Below are 9434 nucleotides of genomic sequence, written 5' to 3'. Positions count from 1 at the left end.
GAGAGAGAGAGAGAGAGAGAGAGAGAGAGAGAGAGAGAGAGAGAGAGTGGTTCAAACAGGGATAGACATGCACATAAAGAAAAAGGAAGAATAAGCGTTGACGCAGAAAAGACACTGAATAATAAAGTGGTGTCGGCCTACAAAAGCTGTTAATTTTGGCTGCTGGTTTTTTTCTGTGGGAACTCGGTCATTTCAAGCGCAACGCTTTTCTGGCTATTTTCAACACTCTCCTCCAATGGGGATTGATTCGTGCTTTTTTTCGTTCTCTTGTTCTTTTACTGGCTTTGCCCTCTGATTTTCTTCTGCGAACCCAAGAATTTATTCGTTCTGATTTCCTCTTGTGGTTTCCTTTTCGCCATGTAGATTTGATTCGGCTGACTTTTAAATCGTCTTGTTTACCATCAACAAACACATACACACACACACACAATTTGGCGCGTACGAAGAGGAGTGGAACATGTTTGTCGAGTGTTTGCTTGTGAGTAAGAATGTGAGAACACACGGGCCCCATATATAAACATGTTGACATGGATTGGAACTAAGAGTGTGTGCGTGTGACTCGATATAATTGGAATTTTATCACTTTAATGTTGATCTGCGTTTACTTTCGTGAAGTTCGTTTAATGGAACTTTTATTTTCCTCGTGATACTCACTGAACCAAAATTTATTATGATCTTCTAATGGTTGTCGTGCATGCGTCTCTATTTTATTGTGTTCAAATATATATTTTTTCAACACACAAAAAGGTTGTGTGTAACAACCACATGCACACATGCCCTCTGATACTCGTACTGCGAATCAAGTTATTTCCTTTCAACACTGCAACACATCTTATTCACAAACAGAATCTCTTTCTCTCTCCGTCGATGTCTTTCTCTTTCATCGCCGACACCTTAAATGGAACGCAACACAGTGAAAATTGCTGGTATTGCAAAAAGCATGAAATATGCGTAGTGTGTAGGGAATTACCGTTTGTTTCGATTCTTTTGTATGCTCACATTTTTTTCCTTTCTCTCTTTGGTTCAGTCTCTCTTTGTGTGTGAATGTTTTTCTTTCACGATTCCCGCATTTCAGAATTTATTCTTTGCATCTTGGCACCGTCATCCCTTTTGCCTGCCTAAAATATACCCTTAACTCTCATAAATATCATGGTGAAAAGTCTTGCATATAAACACATTTTTGCCATTTTGGAACTCTCTCTTCCTCTCTGGCTCGCTCGCTGAAGTTGCAGGTGGCACAAAGATGGCAAACACATGAATTGTTTATTCGTCAGTCTATTGGCTGAACTGCGCGGGCAAACAAAAGCACATATCGTCATAAAGTATATCATTTTTAATTCGGCGTTCAAATGGTATTGTCTGAGCGGGTGGCGACGACGACAAGGACGACTGAATCAACATGATTACCTCCGTTTTATACTCTGGTACCAGACCAATTCAATTCGATGGTCGATGCGCTTGGAATCAGTTTGCGCCTTTTACCTTCTTCATATGGTTGCATTATTTGGGCATAATTTATCCGCACATATTCAACGATATACACGAAAACACCAACAGCAGCAGCCGCAGCAGCGATCGAAAAATGTTTGTGCCGCTGGAAAAAGGCTCGAGTTAAAAAACATTTCCATTAAAAATCACCAGATATAGATGGTAGTGACTGGAAGTGTGCTACTGCTGCCGGCCTATGCCAACAACGGAAATTTTGCACGAAGAGAAGATGAAGCGAGGAAGAAAAAAAGCGAAGAAAACAATGGAAGCAATACGGAATGCGAGGAATGCCAAGAATACGAAAAAAGGTACTAGGATAAATAAATAATATACAAAAACATACATACACAACCAAATAACCAGTGGCAAGGAAAACAGTGCGTCAGTACGGAATATGTTGCTATATATGTATGTAAATATTATGTAAAAACATGCAAAAATATGCGTTAAATATAATGGAATTGCAAATAATAGCAAAATAATGGACACAACATTGCTTGAACATGGCTAGAATGTGATTTTTGTGTTGATGATCAGGAGTAACGCAACAACACAACAACAACAACAACAAAAAACTGACGTGAAAGAAACAAAGCGCCACATGACGGCCCACGGGGAATTTGTGTTGATAGATTTTCGGCGCAAGCGATTCCAAATGATCAGTCAGTTACTCGATATATTTCATTTCATGCCTGAAAAAAAAAATACAAAATGGATGACAGTTTCTATTTGGCAAAATTTCATGCCAGAATTTAACTCAACCCTTTTTTCAGCGCTGTTTCTCATTTGACTTACTGTGTCCTTTTTTAGATACACACAATCCAAATTAGTATGCCTCGGAAGAAAGCATTTTCTCATTTGGAAATGAAGGAGAACAGAGATAGATAGATAGAGAGAGAGAGAGAGAGAGAGAGAGAGAGAGAAACGAAATAGAATTCGGTTGAATTTGCGTAGGACGTGTTGTATTTGTAATGCATGTAATGAATACTCAAATCCAGTGGCATGAGAACAACATGAAAAGAAGCCATAAATAACAACAACAGCATCGCCAACAACTGTGCACGTATCTTTTTTCCTGTATCCCATGCTGTACGATAATCAATATGCAGCGTGCATTATAAGAGTAGCAATCCACCCAAGATGAAGTCAAACAGCCTACAATTTCATTTTCCGTCTAATAGATTTTACCCAAACATCTCACCTTTCGTTCGTGCGCATCATTTCAAACACTTCTGAATATGACACTAATTGAAAATCTTTAACATGTTTTGACATTTTGTGCAAATTAAATACTTATGGAATTCACTGGAAATGTGGTCGTTCCAATATTTTAGGTCCAACATCTTTTTTTTTATCTTCGTTCTTGATATATTCCCGTGAGAGAGCACTTGAGAGCGCCAACAAGGCAGCTAAATGAAGCGAACAATCAGAATGAACATGAATAAAATATGCGAAAAAGTCCGCATCCAAATGGATAAATGACGAGCTTTTTTTTATGGATACTAATATTGAATTACACCCAAGAAAAAAAGAGAATTTCTTTTGAATTTCCAATGAAATTTCAGTAAAGTAAAACAATCCGGAATGGAACAAGTGTTCGCATCGATTTTTGGATAGCAATAACGCATCTTTTACTCTATTGTTCTTTCGTCAAAAAAAAAGTTGAAACTCAAAAATAAATAAGTGAAATTGAACGAGCAATGTGGCTTCTTGTACCGTTTCATCTGTGTTTTTTTTTTGAAGAAATTAGATTTGGATTACACACTGCGATCAGTTTTTTATGGCATATTTTATTCGGCTGTGTATCAATTGTGTTATATTGTTTGACTTTGGTGGTTCGTTCGAATAAAGTGTACGTAGTCATCAGAAAGAAAGCGCCAAAGTGACAGCAAAGGAAAAACTTTTTCTATCTATATATCTGTCGCATTCAATGACGCGCGTGTAAACATATTCACACCGATGACGACGACGACAACAACAAAAGAAACCAAATGATTGTTGCGCTCGAAATGTACTGATTATACATCAGATTATTTGTAATATATCGAATGAAGTAACGGAAATATGAGGATGAACAAAAGCTACAGAAATAGCTAGGGAGAAAAAAAAAGCATTCGACTCGTGCTCTCATATTTTCACCGCCCTTGTTCTTGTAGTCGTCGATTTTTTTTCGGAGGAAAACAAACAGAAAAGTACGGAAGTGAGAGTTCGTGTTATTGTGTTGAACAGCTGCTCACTTTCCCATCGCAGGCTATCAACAATCATAATACGCATTGAAAAGTTACTCAAGTTGAACTGTAAACAAAATATAGAGAGCGAGAAAAAAAAGCACAGCTTCAGGAATGAGGAAACAGAAAAAAGCCATCCGATATTGCAGACTTTTGCGAAAAAATTGAAAAAAAAACTGCTAGAGAAAACATGAACAAAAAAGTAATTTTTTTTCGATAGATTACAGCTCGTTCGATGAACGCAGTTTTTCGCCGTCTATTCGGCAAACAAAAGAAATGTCGACAAAAAACAATACCAATTCAATCTCTCTCTATTTATATAGAAGGATATGTATTTTTTGCAGTTAGAAGAGCGTAAGATGCAACAGAAAGCACGTGCGCAAACAGAACGGTTTTTTTGCCAATATTTTTCATTTTTCGGACACCCATCCGCGCCTCATATGGGGTTACACTCCGAGTCGGGCACCAAAATGAATAAAAATTAAATATTTTCAAAAATTTAGCGCAAAAATGAGCAGAAAACGAAACAAAAACAGAATCACAGAAATTATACGAAACATACAGCGCAGGCAGAAAGGAACATGAAAAAGAAGTAGAGAAAAAATGGTATGTTCGGAAAATGCCGTTTCTTTTGTGCCGCTGCTACACAATTTACTGCAAATGAGTGTTGCCGATGTTGAATATTGAATGGATCGCCGAACTCGGCGCAAATCAAACGAAAAGCACCAGAAAAGAATGAGCGGGAAAAAAAGAATTACCGACGGAAAAAAGAGCAACCATTCACAAAACTCGGCTGGAGAACCGGAGGTGGAGGTCGAATACGAAACGTAAGAAAGCGTTGCGAATTATTATAGGGTAATTTGGTATTATTGTGTGCAATCGTATTACCAAAATTTAAACGAACGAATGTGGTATGAGTATGCAAAGTCAGTTTTCTCTCTCTCTCTCTCTCTCTCGATTGGAGAGGTGTGCTCGGGCAAGTTGTATTGTTTGCCAATTTCAATGCTTGACTAAGCTTTTTTGTCGTCACAAAATATATGCAATGATACTACTGTGTGAGATTGTTGAGCTGAAGAAATATACTTTTATTCGGGGTATTTGAATATAAAGTAACCGAGAAAAAAAAGGAATCGTAATCAATTGGCACACTGTAGCGTTTGTAACCACAAAAGATGGAATCAACGGCGACAACAACACCAAACAAAACACAGCGAATTTCCGTATTCGCGAGAATCGAAAAACTTCAATTTTCCTTTACAATGCATCTATTTTACTTTTCCGTACACACCGTGTCAAGGGAAAGTATAGGAATTGGTCCCGAAAACTTTTTTTTGCAAAATTGGTTTAGATCATCATAAAAACTCATGAAACGCGTAGAAAACCACTTTTTGAGACACCTTTCCGTTCGTTAGCCGTCGTCGTTGTCGTTGGTGTTTGTTAACACGATAACTCAAAAAATAATTGTGATAATCAAAATCTGGAAATGCCAAAAGTTTTGAATCCGAAAAACTTAGTTTAAGTTCGAAGATGAGCCATTTTCGATTTGATCCTGGGGTACTTGCCCTAAGAAAAACCTCAAAAAATTGACACTTTTGTATGGGAGGTACCTGTAAATCGACTCCAATTGGCTTTAAACTTTCTGGGATTTCATTTTTTGGGAGAAAAATAAGATTCTGAAAGTTTGAAACCAATCGGAATCAATTCACGGGTACCTTCCATACAAAATCTTTGAAATTTTGACTAAAATTACCGACCTTTGGACAATTTTGTATGGGAGGTACCCGTTAATCGATTCTGATTGGCTTCAATCTTTCTGAGGTGTCATTTTTTGGAGAAAAAATAAGATTCTGAAAGTTTCATGTTGATCGCATTTGCAGAAATTTGATTTTTTGTCCTCAATTTTTGTCGAAATTTTCTTGGAAAAAATTGAGGGCCAAAAACCAAACTTCTGCAAATGCGATCAAGATGAAACTTTCAGAATCTTATTTTTTCTCCAAATGAGGTTTCATTTACCTCAGAAAGTTTAAAGCCAATGAGGATCGGTTCACGGGTACCTCTCATACAGAATTGTCGAAGTTTTAGTTAAAGTGACCGACTTTTCACTATATTTTTATTATTATATTTTCACTGCTTTTATTTCAAGAAAATTCACAAAAAATAAGCAAAAGTACCTACGGACAACGCAGGACAACGGTACGGAAAAGTTCGGGATTACCAATGTAATTCTTTTTATTTATTTATTCGAACGGATTTCTTGATTTCGTTTACATTTCCAACAGTTGCGCACCGATGAACCCAATCACGGTGTAAGCGCTCGTGCTTGTATGCGTGTGTGTGTGTGTGTGTGTGTGCCGATTTAGCACAAAATAACCACAAATACTGCGGCAAAATTTGAAAATAATTTGATAAGGAAATCCATGAATAATTCACCGAATGGTTGAATGTGTTGAGAAATATGAATGAAATATGAAACACGCGAAAGAAACACGATTTTTCGACGGCACTCCGTTTCAATTGCCACACAATTGCGTACGATTTATATCCTATAAAATCCTTTTTTCACTTGGCTACCCTCATTCCCCTTATCTATCCCCTTCTCTATCTCTTTCTCTTATGTGTGTTTTTCCTTGCAACATTTCTTACTTAAGATTAATTAACGACTCATGAAATATTCAATTGTTAGCAAAAACAAAAAAATACGATTCTCGTAGTCGTTTGCAAATTGCCGCCTCGACGATGATGAGGCACCGTTTTTCATTTTTCGTATCACATAAAAACAAGAGAAACAAATAATCGAAACAAATTAACTGTAAAAGTGAAACATTTATTACGTCGTCATCAGCACTGTCGCTATCGAAACCATCGAGAATGATAAATGCGCAAGCATTCACATGAGTGATGGTTGTGGATGTGTGGAACTAAATCGAAATTGTTTCGTTCCATCCACCCATTAGCAAAGGATCGTTAACGTAATACATTTTCAATAACTGGCTTTAATCAAAATTCATCTGAAACTCAGAAATGACTTTAATCATTTTCAGATTTAATCGCATTTTTATTGCGTACCAAATAATTTGATGTTACAATTTTTGTTTTCTCTCGAAATTTAATCAAAAAATGTTCGAATGCGACCTGATTTAAAATGTTCGAACAAGAGCCATACAAAAAAATCAAATGAAAAAAACAAATGTACACATAGTTTGGGTTGCAGAAAGAAAAAAAATTGTTTCAATTGATGTGTTTCCACGAATGAATGTAAATATTTAGACTCTTTTTACTGATACACCCGAAAAAATACACGCATATATACACACATGCTGCACATTCTCGTTTCCTGATCAAATGAATATGTGTGATCTTTGTTCGTTTGCTGCCATATTTATTTCATGCAGTTTCGCTCGCGTTCGCAACGTTTGTTTTCACAATGTGCAAAATATACACCGCCGTTGTGCGAGCATAAGCACCCTTGTGGCATGCGAGAAATGATGTCGCTGCGACCGTTGCTGCTGCCATTACCTTCAAAGAAAATTCACAACCTTCTGAATCATCCATCGATCACATCGAAGAATTTGATTGAAATAATTTATGCAACATTTTAGACATTTTTGATTTGTTTGCAATTTTTGCTGTCGTGTTATGCGCGGCAAAAATTGGCTCGATATTAAAAATCCAAACTATATCATCATGTATCAAGGTTCGGTGGAAATAAGTTCGATTCAGTAATATGTGCTATGGCAACGGCGGAGGCGGCGGCGGTAACGCAGCGGCAGCGGTTACCACTATGTAAACTATTTATAAAAACTAATGAATATTCCGAAGCTCGTTTGCAACAGCAGCTAATCGCAGAGAGTCTTCGTTATTACTGGCAATTCATGCATAAATTATGCAAGCCACACAATGAATATTGGTTTGTGTATATTTCAAAATTGTTTTTTTTTTCTCTCTCTTGCTACCTATCGCTAAGGCAAAATTGGAGTTTCTGCATGGTCGAATTGTTAATAGAATATTCCAATTTTTTCCTCATTTTCTATGTCGCTCTCTCGATGGAATGAAATGAATTCGATCGAATATTTGACCGTAAAAAAGTATATATTTCTCATATATATTTACCCAACTGATTGAACGAACATTCGAAAGCAATCAAAATATCAGCAAATGGGAAAAAAGTCCGTATGAAACTGCAATGAACAGAAGATGAGAGAGAGAGAGAGAGGAGAGAATGAGAGTGAGGGAGGGAAAAAGAAGATAAAAAAGAAGAATGGCGACTTTTCGACGCAATTTAGACTGTGCGCGGTGCACAATATATACAAGTATGCAATTCCAAACCAATTTTCCGACGTAATTTTGTTGTACATTTTGTCTCTGATCGGATGCGCCAAAGTAGCATTTAGAACAGGCACAACAGCAGGAGCCGGAATATCAGCACAATAACCGTTGAAACATTGACTGCAGCGCATTTTCAGTGTCCGCATCATTGTCGAAATCTTCACACGAAATGATAAACTTTATAAATTATGCTAATGCTATTATATGCTCATTTTGCGTCTTTATTCGACTTTGCGCCATTTTTCCATTGATTTTGCACATGGTGCATATCAAGCCAGTAAAATAATTGTCGACTGGCTGCCAAGAGAAAACGGAAAAAAAAGAAAAAAAACCGAACGAAATGTAAGAGAAAGGACAACCGAATTGTGTAAGCGCCGCGAAAACAACACAAATACCCGAGAGAGGTTGTCAAAAATGTGAGTCAACACTTATGCGTCGTACTCTCGTTAGTAAATTGGTCCGAACATTTGATCACGTCGGTCTAAGTCAAAGCAATAACCGAGAGCAAAAGCAACGCAAATCAGGAGATTTTATAACATCTCAGCTTATGGAAAATATCCAAACGAAAGAAGAAGAAGAAAAAACGAAACGCCCCGAGAAGAGGAGAAGCAACAAGACCGCAGAACGTCGCTTCGCTCCGTTCTGCGTTCTTGAGTTTTTAGTTACTTATTCTATTTTGTTATTTCACAACAAACTATATTTTGGCGCACTAAATGAAATCTATTTCATCAAAATAATTTTGAAGTAATATATTTTTTTGTAACAAAGTATAGAAAAAAAATCTCAGTTATTTCAAAAATGAATTACAAGACCTTGGTTTTAATTCTTTTTTGAAATAAACTGCCTTTGGTTTAAATTAATTAAATAATAATATGAGCATAAAATTCAAATTCACCATAATTTGTTTCATCACTCAAAAAGTATTAAGAAAGAAAAAAGCAGATTAGTGGCTCTAAATTTCATGTAGTGCTTAAAACCATACGTATGTATGAATCAGCGCACAAAATTCAGCGAAGGGAGCGAAAAAAGAATTCAAGAATTCAACTACTATAAACATGTTAATTAGGTGATAAAATATAAAGTTATTTTATGTTTGGCATAAATGTGAAATATGCTCTCGAATAGAATCCACATGGAAATTTCGAAAATCTCAAAATCTGTCACCGCATCATCTCACCGCCATGCGCGCGCCTTGCGTACTATTTAGTGTGTGTGAAATGTTCGCATCGGTGATGCCACGCGCTATTTTCTTCTCACTCTCTTACATTACTCCAATAATGTCATATTCACCACATTTGCATAACACATTTGAACGAGACACACGCACAGACACACACACACACACAGAGAGAGAGAGAGAGAGAGAGAGAGAGAGAGAGAGAGAGAGAGAGA

At 36.8% G+C, this 9434-nt stretch overlaps 1 protein-coding gene across 4 annotated transcripts in view; it reads right to left on the bottom strand.

Annotated features, from left to right (window-relative positions):
* Positions 1 to 9434, bottom strand: part of LOC129577022 (G-protein coupled receptor dmsr-1) — a 52945-nt gene that overhangs the window by 37041 nt on the left and 6470 nt on the right. The window contains exon 1 of one of the 4 annotated variants that reach the window (XM_055463380.1): positions 1408 to 1813. The exons of 2 other annotated variants lie outside the window; for them this stretch is intronic. The gene's annotated coding sequence lies outside the window, so the exon portion shown is untranslated. Of the gene's footprint in view, positions 1 to 1407; positions 1814 to 9434 lie in introns of those variants that run through there. One more of the 4 variants, XM_055463383.1, reaches the window with a different exon arrangement.

This window comes from Sitodiplosis mosellana, unplaced genomic scaffold, assembly GCF_009176505.1.
Source record: "Sitodiplosis mosellana isolate CC-2019 unplaced genomic scaffold, AAFC_SMos_1.0 Smas_scaffold_6197, whole genome shotgun sequence".
In the NCBI taxonomy this organism is placed as follows: domain Eukaryota; kingdom Metazoa; phylum Arthropoda; class Insecta; order Diptera; family Cecidomyiidae; genus Sitodiplosis; species Sitodiplosis mosellana.
The sequence above is the reverse complement of the archived record's forward strand: the minus strand, read 5'-3'. Positions and strand labels throughout refer to the sequence as shown.